General features: G+C 38.0%; 1 long non-coding RNA gene across 4 annotated transcripts in view; it reads left to right on the top strand.

Moving 5' to 3' along the window:
- Positions 1-10,469, top strand: part of LOC105484393 (uncharacterized) — a 122,856-nt gene that overhangs the window by 541 nt on the left and 111,846 nt on the right. Inside the window, exon 1 of one of the 4 annotated variants that reach the window (XR_011611021.1) lies at positions 126-187. The exons of the other annotated variants lie outside the window; for them this stretch is intronic. This is a non-coding gene — a long non-coding RNA (uncharacterized lncRNA). Of the gene's footprint in view, positions 1-125; positions 188-10,469 lie in introns of those variants that run through there. 4 annotated transcript variants of the gene reach the window in all.

Raw genomic sequence — 10,469 nt, 5'->3', positions numbered from 1 at the left:
GGCTTTCTTCCAGGCTGCCTTCAGCAGTGCCTGACAAACTGCCTAAGGAAACGTTGCCACGCAGACATTCGTTTCCCCCAGGCTTGCCTTTGCGCTCGTTCTCTCTCTCGTTTCTCACTGTTGCTGGTTAATCGCTTCAGGAGCTAAGGGGGGAAATGGCGATGGGGATGAGAGTGGAGATAAACAGGTATTTGGGAAGGAGCTACGAGTCGGTGGCGGAAACGGGAGATCAGAGTGCCTTTTGGGTCCTGTACCTGCAGGGCGGGAGCGGTGCTCTCTGTGGCTCTTAGTTTGCCCTGAAATCGTTGTGTTTTGCTGGGAGTGTGCACAGCGCTGGAGGCATCCTTCAGATTGACTCAGGAAATGATCAGATTTAGGAATTTGATGATGAAGAAACATTTAAAAGGGGTGGGGTATAATTAACGAAAAGGGAACAGGCATAACCAGGTCTCTCGCAGGCCGGAGCGCCTCCCAGATTTCTTTTGCTTTGGGTTGTTTCCTTTGTGAATAATTATAATATATAGCTTTCCTACTAAAGGATTGCTTTTTCTTTTTTTCCTTCTCTTTTTTTTTTGAGACGGAGTTTCGCTCTTGTTGCACAAGCTGGAATGCGATGGGACGATCTCGACTCACTGCAACCTCTGCCTCCCGAGTAGCTGGGATTGCTGGCGCCCGCCACCACACCCGGCTAATTTTTTGTATTTTTAGTAGACACGGGGTTTCACCATGTTAGCCAGGCTGATCTCGAACTCTTGACCTTAGGCGATCCGCCCTCCTCGGCCTTCCAAAGTGTTGGGATTACAGGCGTGAGCCACCGCGCCCAGCCAGGATTTCTTAAATGTCTCCCCTTTAAATCTATTTTTCAGAGAAGACATTATAAAATGTGGCACTGGGGGATGAGAAGGCATTTCTTAGGATCCTGCCTGGAGTCCTAATACCGTAGTTCGGGTTCTGCCTTGAACACTAACCTGAGATCCCATTTCCTCATTTGAAGTAGGGTTGCAAAGATTAAAAGATGCAAGCGTTGTCAAAATACACATAGATAAGGATGATTTAAGAGATACCTAGTTATACTATTTTTCATGCTTCTCTTTCACTATTTTTGCAGTAAGAACAACAAAACACTTCATCTTGGCTTACATTTTAAAATACTTTGGCTTTAGTGTGTTGATATTTTTAAGCAAAATGAAAGAAAGGAGTAAAGTACAAAATAAAACACGTCAAGAAAAGTTGAAAGGAGTACTTCAGATTTAGTAAGGGATCAGAAAGTGAAGGATGTTTGGAATTTCCCATGTAAATCTGAGCTTTTAAACTTAAAGTGGTTTCTGAAATTTGGGGATGCTGCAGATGCGTCATTTTAAATGTGTACTCAGTTTTCATAACATTAAACAATTAAAATGCCATCCAAGAGGACTGGAGGAGACAGTTGCCTCCAGTTTCTGAACATAAGACTAAGTATATTCAAGTTATAGATTATCTAGCTCCAAAGTAGTAGACGGGGATCAGTGGCAATCTGGTAGTTAATTCAGTTTCCCATTTGCAGGCAACCACCATCTAGTTCATCTAATAACAATAAACCACCTTGTGTGCCCCATGTTGAATTTTACACATAAATGTTCTTTAGTTCACTCTGGGGGAATTTCAAAAATTATCCGTAATCTTAATAGAGATGTAAATTAGGATATTTTAAAAGGTTTTGCATTGGCCGTCAATGAGAACCAAAGCAAAAGTGACATGTAGTAAAAGATAATAAAATCCGTCTGTATAAAGTTATAATTTCCAGTTTGCTAGGTTCTAAATCTCCTGTTTGTTGTTTCTGTTGGCTCTCCCTCATGGTGGCTAGTTTCTTCAAATGATGTGTAATATTTAAGTGGGAATTTATCTTCAAAATTCTTTGTTCTGCAGAAGTCTTCTCTTCCCTGGGTTGAGGAAGTGTCTCTACAGATTGGTTTTATTGATCCTAAAGTTTCAGTTGTTTTAAACCAGATTTAAGGTAATTTTTTCAGCTTCTACTGTAAATTTGGTTCTTGGGTTCCACCCCCATATATGATACAGGACTCAGGTCTCAGTGTTTTGTAATTGTCTTTATTTATATACAAATTATACACAACTTTATTTTCAACAATCTTGTCTTCAAATAAGTGAAGGAGACCCAATCCCTAGGATCTATATTTAGTTAGAATCCCCCTTTCTACATCTCTGTAGCTTTCTTTTAAGATCTATGATGTATTTTTTGATTATGTCAATAAAAACATGTTATGTTTTTATGTAAACAAAAAACAATAATAGTAATATTACTCACAGATAGCAAGCTTCCTTACTGCTTTTCCAAAGCAATAGTCTTAAGGTTTTGTGGGTTTTTTTGTTTGTTTCTTTTGTTTTTAAAGACAGGATCTCACCCTGTTACCTAGGCTGGAGTGCAGTGGTGTGATCTTGGCTCACTGCAACCTCTGTCTCCAGGACTCAAGCGATCCTCCCATTTCTTTGTCTCCGGAGTAGCTGGGGCTATAGGTGCCCACTACCACGCATGGATAACTTTTTAAAATTATTATTATTATTATACTTTAAGTTCTAGGGTACATGTGCATAACGTGCAGGTTTGTTACATATGTATACTTGTGCCATGTTGGTGTGCTGCACCCATCAACTTGTCAGCACCCATCAACTGGATAACTTTTATATTTTTATTTTTATTTTTTTATTTTTTATTATTTTTTTTTTTTTTGAGACGGAGTCTCACGCTGTTGCCCAGACTGGAGTGCAGTGGCGCGATCTCGGCTCACTGCAAGCTCCGCCTCCTGGGTTCACGCCATTCTCCTGCCTCAGCCTCCTGAGTAGCTAGGACTACAGGCGCCCGCCACCGCGCCCGGCTAATTTTTTGTATTTTTAGTAGAGACGGGGTTTCACTGTGGTCTCGATCTCCTGACCTTGTGATCCGCCCGCCTCGGCCTCCCAAAGTGCTGGGATTACAGGCTTGAGCCACCGCGCCCGGCCTTATATATTTTTATTTTTTTGTAGAGATGAGGTTTTGCCATGTTGCTCAGGCTGGTCTCCAACTCCTGAGCTCAAGCGGTCTGCCCAGCTGGGCCTCCCACTTGCTGGGATCACAGGCATGACCCACTGTGCCTGGAGTTTTTCTAATCCTCTCTGATCACATGGTCTATCTTTTCTAGACTCTCAGCTTTATTTCAGCAATCTTGTCTTCAAATTATGTGTAGGAATCCCAATCCCCAGGACCTGTATCTAGGTAGAGACTCCCCCTTTCTACATCTTCTTTGCTTTCTTTTAGGCTCTGTGATATATATTTTTTGTTTACATAAATAAGAACATGTTATACAGTATTTAGCATCTTTATGTGTTTATGGAAGGGGACCACCTATGACAATTTAGACAATAATCTCCAGCTGATTCTGCATCAGAGCGACTAGAGTAAAAATGAAGACTGATTGTGTCTGTAGCCTGGTCAAAGCTGGTAAAATGTCTTCCCAGCACACTTTGAATAAAATCTGTTTCTGCATGATCCTACATGATCTCACCCCTGTCTACCTCTCTTATGTGATCATTAGGCTGTCTTTCCCTTTACTCTGCACTCCCTGTAATCCAGCCAAATTGGCATTCGTTGGGGTTTTGGAATACACCAAACTTTCTTTTCTACTACCCTCTACTACCTACCCAGGGCTTTCCCAAATGCTGTCCTTTAATTATTATCTTTCCCTTGTCTGGCCGATTCTTCCTGCTTCTTTACGTTTTGGCCTAAAATATTCACATAGACATTCTATGACCACCCTATCTAAGTAGCACCCGCCCACTTCTATGTTCTTTGTAACTTTTACAGCACTAATTAAAGTTTCTCATCTCCTCCGTCTACAGACTGAGCTCCCTGCTTTACCAGCATTTATCCTCGAGTGTAAAGTGACCCATCCAATTCCCTTTTATATACTGCCAGTTGCCTCTCTTCCTTTCCTGTCCCCGCTCCTTTGCCTGACTCTTCATTTCTACCTACGTCTTGGGGATATAGGACTGCCTTTCTGACCCTTATGCCCTCCTTACCCAGGATCTGTAAATAAAAATCTTTGAACTTCCTATTGTGGTTGTGTATTGAATTTGTGCCTTCCATCTGGAGAACATGGGGCTACCCCAGACCAAGTTTTGCCCTGGAGAAACACAGGTTGGACTCCCAGTGCCAGAGCAGTGGTCAGAAAGGCATAGAGTGGGTGTGGGTCAGACAAGAGCCACAGGGGTGTCTGCCAGTATAAACAAGATCCCCCTGTGAGGGACCCCCTGGTTGTGGGTCAGACAACTAGGATGACCACCAGGTAAAAGAAGTATCCCATGAAAGGCACTCTGGAAACACCCATATCTAGTTCCCCTTCATTTCCTGTAAGATTAGGGTTGCTATGGTACTACAACCCCATTTTAGCTCTGGGCTCTCAGTAAGTCTTGCACACCTGTCAGATTTATTTTACATAGTTAATAACATGATGCTATTATAGTATTATTTTTACTTTCAATTTTTAATTATTTATACCTGCTACAGTCTTAATTTTGGTATACCTCACAAGATTCGTATTCTGGAACTTAATCTCCATGTAACAATATTAAGAGGTGGGGCCTTTAGAAAGTAATTTGATCATGAGGTCAGGGCTGTCATGTATGGGATTAGTGTCCTTATAAAAGAAGTTTGAGGGAGTCGGCTTGCCCCTTCTATGTGAATATGCAGCAACAAGATTCCATCTATGAAGCAGAGAGCAAACCGTTACCAGACACCAAATCTGCCAACACCTCGGTCTTGGACTCCCCAGCCTCTAGAACCGAACAATAAATTTCTGTTATTTTTAAATTACCTAATCTATTTTGTTATAGTAGTCAAATGAGCTAAGACAATATAGAAATAAAATGGACTCATTGATCTTGTATCCTCTAACCACAATAAACACATTTATTAGTTGTAATAGCATTTTTTGGTGGATTTCATTGGATTGTCTGCATAGACAGTCATGTCTGCAAATAAACAGTTTTACATCTTGTTTTCTAATGTGGTTGCTTTGCTTTTTATTTCCTTTTTTGCCTTATTGCACTGGCTAGACCCACCAGTAAAATGTGGAATTAAAAAAAGCGACATTGTATACCCTGACTTGATTCTGATCACAAGGGAAAAAACATGAAGCCTTTCACCATTAAGCATGATGTCAACTTTAGGTCTTCATTAATGCCTTTTAACAGCTTATAAAATTCCTTTCTGGTTCTAGTTTTCTGAGAACCTTTCTCAGAATGGATAGTGGATTTTGGTGCATGCTTTTTTGGAGTCTATTGAGATGATCCTATGATTTTTCTCTTTCAGATTGTTAATATAGTCAATTGCATTGAGTGGCCAGTGTTACACTAATCTTGTATTTCTGGGATAAACTCCATTTAGACGTGATATATTATCCTTTTTATATGTTGGATTTAATTGTTAATATATTTTACTTAGAAATTCTACATAGGTTCATGAGGGACATCTGTCTGTAGTTCTGTTTTTTGTAAAGTCTTTGTCTGATTTGGGATCAGGGTAATATTCTGACACAATGAGTTCAGAAATAGTCTCTCAAATTTTTTGGCCAACTGTGTGCCACTAATATTCATTATATACTTGATAGAATTTACCAGTGAAGTCATTTGGAGTTTCCTTTGTGGGAAAGTTTTTAACTTCAAATTTAATAACTTTAATAGATACAGGGCTATTCACATAATCTTCATGACTTTGGTGTTTTTTCTCTCAAGATACCTGTCCATTTTATCTAAGCTTTTCAATGCATTGGCATAAAGTTGTTTATAATACTCTTTTATTGGGCAGTAAAGAGTTAACTTAGCGGGCTTGGGATGCTCAAACCCTGCACTTGCCAAAGACTAACCTTTGCCTGGCTCCTAGGAGATAAGCTCCAAGAGTTTAGAATATCCCACCTAATAAGATCATCTTTATATACATGGGGCTTCTGGCCTTACCAGATAGTTTATGCTAACAACGTGATTTGGTAAATGACTGTTTTTGTTTGTTTGTCTTCCTGAGCCATGCTGTATCAGTTTGATGTCTGGAAGGGCTGGAGATTGGGTAGCTAAAGTCAGTTATATGAGTGCTCTCTGCCTATGTGATTGACCCCTAATAAGAACACTGCACGTCGAAGTGAGCTTCCTGGTTAGCAATCAACACTTCGTATGCATTGTCACACATAATTGCTGGGAGAATTAAGTGCTGTCCACACAAACATACTAGGAAAGGACAGCTATAAGCTCACACTTGATTTCTCATAGACAGCTATAAGCTCACACTTGATTTCCCTATGTGTCTTTTGCCTTTGCTGATTTTAATCTGAATCCTTTCATTGCAATAAACTGTAAATGTGAGTATGACTGCTTTTCTCAGTTCTATGAGTCTTTCTGGCAAACCATCAAACCTGAGGGTGGCATGGAGACCTCTTTAATATCTGTAGACTTTGTAGTGATTTCACTTCTCTACTGATACTGGTAATTTGTGTCTTCTCTCTTTAAAATTTTTTTTGTCACTGTCATTAGAGGTTTATCAGTTTTCTTAATTTTTCTTCAATAAACTTTTGGTTTTGTTGAACTTTTCTATTGTTTATTGGTTTTCTATTTTGTTGATTTCTGTTCTAATCTTTACTGTTGTATTTCTTCTGCTTTCTTTGGATTTCATTTGCTCTTCTTTTCCTAGTTTCTTAGGGTGGAAACTGAGTTCATTAATTTAAAACTTTTCTTCCTTTCTAAATAAGTGCTTAATGCAATAAAATTTTCCCTAAGTATCACTGTAGCAGTATCCCATGAATTTTGATATGCTGTGTTTTTATTTTCATTCAATTCAAAATTCATTTTTATTTCCTCTTGATTTTTTGATTCATGGATTATTTGAGATTTTGTTATTTAGTTTCCAAATGTTTTGGAGATTTTCTGGAGACCTTTCTCTTATTGATTCCTATTTTTAGTTCCATGTCATCAAAATTTAATTTGTATAATTTAAATCCTTTTAAATTTATTAAGACTTCTTAAATGTCTTGGCTGGACGCGGTGGCTCACGCCTGTAATCCCAGCACTTCAGGAGGCCGAGGCAGGCGGATCACGAGGTCAGGAGATCGAGACCATCCTGGCTAACACGATGAAACCCTGTCTCTACTAAAAATATAAAAAATTAGCCGGGCGTGGTGGTGGGCACCTATAGTCCCAGCTACTGGAGAGGCTGAGGCAGGAGAATGTCATGAACCCGGAGGCGGAGCTTGCAGTAAGCCACTGGACTTCGACCTGGGTGACAGAGAGAGACTCTTGCCTCAAAAAAAAAAAAAAAAAAAAAAAAAAAAGACTTCTTAAATGTCTCATAATATAATTTCCCTTTAAATTTTTTTTTTTGATTTAGAGTTTTGCTCTTGTTGCCCAGGCTGGAGTGCAATGGCGTGATCTCAGATCACCACAACCTCCGCCTCCCAGTTTCAAGTGATTCTCTTGCCTCAGTCTCCTGAGTAGCTGGGATTACAGGCATGCACCACCACGCCCAGCTAATTTTTGTATTTTTAGTAGAGACGGGATTTCTCCATGTTGGTCAGGCTTGTCTCGAACTCCCGACCTTAGGTGATCTGCCTGCCTCGGCCTCCCAAAATTAGGTTTTTAAGTCCTCTATATCCTTACTCATTTTCTGACTCCTTGTACTTTTATTTATTGAGAGACCATAAATACTCTATTATAACTGTAGATTTGTTCATTAATCCTTGCAGTTATCTCAGTTTTGTTTCATGTATCTTGAAACTCTGTTATAAAAATAACAGGTGAATAAATATTTGTGTTTGTATGTCTTCTTGATTCTTTGACTCATTTATCATAATGAAATGATCTTTTTCTTCCCTCTAATTTTGGTCTGAAATCTGCTTTGTCTGATATTAATATAGCAACTATAACTTTCTTTTGCTAAATATTAGCCTTGGTATATCTTTTGCCTCTTTCCTTTTTCTAATGACTGTATCCATTTCCTTTATAAACTTATTAGCTATATTCTTTGTTTTGTTATTTTAGTGATTGCCCTAGGGTTTTGGTATGTATTTTTAACTCATCATAGTCCATCTTCAGGTAATATCATACCACATGTACTATAAGAACCTTATAAATATACACTTCTACTTTTTCTCTCCTGGCCTTTTGCTATTGTTTCATGCCTTTCATTTATACATATGTCTTCAAATCCACACTGCAATGTTATCATTTTTGCTAAAATAGTAAGTTAACTTTTAAACAGATTTAAATAAAAATATATATTTACATATGTAGATAAAACTGCCTGTGTTCTTCACTTCTTTGTGTAGATTCATATTTCCATCAGGCATCATTTTCCTTCTACTTATGGGTTTTTTTCTTTTTTTTTTTTTAGTATTTCTTACAGTGTAGGTCTGCTGCTTATTAATTATTGCAGCTTTTGTCTGAAGGAAAAGTCTTCATTTTGCCTTAGTTTTCGAAAGATATTTCACTAGATATAAAATTCTAGTTTAACTTTTTTTTAAATTACTTTATACTCTTCCACTCTTCTAGTTTGCCTTGTTTCTGATGAGAAATTTGTATCATCCTCATCTTTGCTCCTTCTTACATAATGGGTGTTTTTTTTCTGTCTTTTAAGATTTTTACTTTATCACTGTTTTTGATCAATTTGAATATGACGTACCATGGTATAGTGCGTAGCTTGCTTACTTTCTCTTTTTTTTCTTTCTTTTCTTCTTTTTCTTTCTCTTTCTTTCTCTCTTCCTTTTTTTCTCTCCTCTTTCTTCTTTCTTTTCTTTTCTTTTCTTTTCTTTTCTTTGAGATACCTGAATGTCTGGGTTTATAGTTTTCATCAAATTTGAAAGTTTTCTGACCATTATTTCCTTAAATGTATTATTTATTCTCCCTTCTTTTTTCCTCTTCTTTTGGGGATTCCATTACATGTTAGCTACTTGAAATTTTTCTGTAGCTCACTGATGGTCATTTCACTTTTAACATCTTTTTTTCTCTCTTTGCTTCATTTTGTATAGTTTCTATTGTTACATCTTTAAGTTCACTAATATTTTTAATGATTTTTTTCTCTAATATCTAATCTTTTATTAATTGCATCTAGTATATTTTTTATTACAGACATTGTAGTTTTCATCTCATCTCAAGATACCCAATTTAGATAGTTTTTGTATCTTTGATTATTTAAGGTATTTTTATATCTTTTCAACATATGGAATACAGGAATGACAAATATTAATATTCATGTCTGCTGATTCTAATAACTCTGTTAGTTCTAGGTAAGTTTCAATTGATTAATCTTTTTACTCATTATTTATATTTTCCTACTACTTTGCATGACTGGTAATCTTTTGTTTGGTTCAAGACATTGTCAGTTTTACCTTGTTGGGTGCTAGCTATTTTTGTTTTCCTATAAATATTTTTGAGCTTTGCTCTGAGATATACTTAAGTTACTTGAAAATAGGCTTATCTTTTTGAGTCTTGATTTTGGAATTTGTGACATAACCAGAGCAATGGTTAGTCAAGGACTAACTATTCAATGATTAGTCAAGGACTAATTATTTCCTGCTACTAATGCAAGAATCTTCTGAATATTCTACCAAATGCTCTGGGAATTGTGAAGGTTTCCAGTGTGATTGATGGGAACAGGCACTATGCCTGGTCTGGTGTTTTTGCTTAGTTCTTTCCCTGGTGTTTTATCCCATTTTGGGCTGCCATATCAGAATACTACGGACTGAGTAATTTATAAATAATAGAAATTTATTTCACAGTTCTGGAGGCTGGGAAGTATAAGGTCAAGGTGCCAACAGGTTTGGTGTTGGTAATGGTCTGGTGTTCACTTCCAAGATGGCTGTTAAACATGACATCCTTTAAAGGGGAAGAACACTGTTCCTCACATGACAGAAGAGTGCAAGGGCCAAGCAAGGGAGAACCCACTCCTGGAAGCCCTTTTATAAAGGCATTAAACCTGCCCATGCAGATGGAGCCCTCGTGACGTAATCACCTCTTAAAGGCTGTACCTTCCAATACCATTATGTTGGCAATTAAATTTTACCATGTGTTTTGGAGGGGACAAACATTCCAATCATAGCATCTGGCTCGTGTAGTTTCCTCACTTACATGTGCTGATCACTTTGAGGGAGACTTTCTACTAGTCCTCATGATCCTTCTATGCAGCTCACTCCTTTCTGATACCTCGTCATACAAATTCTAATTTCCTTGTTCTTCTTGCAGGCTGAGCTTCACCTCCTCAAGTAGGAGTCCTTTAGGATTTGTCCAGTCCCTCCCCTGCCACATGCTGTGGCCTGAGGACTCTCAAGGCAGTCAACTGGGGAAATCACAGGTCTTGCCTCATTTTTTTTTTTTTTCTCATCTCTTAGAGATCACTGTCCTTGGTTGCCTGATATCCTGTGTCTTGAAAACTATTGTTATTCTATTTGTTTGTTCATTTT

This window comes from Macaca nemestrina, chromosome 1 (genome assembly GCF_043159975.1).
Source record: "Macaca nemestrina isolate mMacNem1 chromosome 1, mMacNem.hap1, whole genome shotgun sequence".
Lineage (NCBI taxonomy): Eukaryota > Metazoa > Chordata > Mammalia > Primates > Cercopithecidae > Macaca > Macaca nemestrina.
The sequence above is the reverse complement of the archived record's forward strand: the minus strand, read 5'-3'. Positions and strand labels throughout refer to the sequence as shown.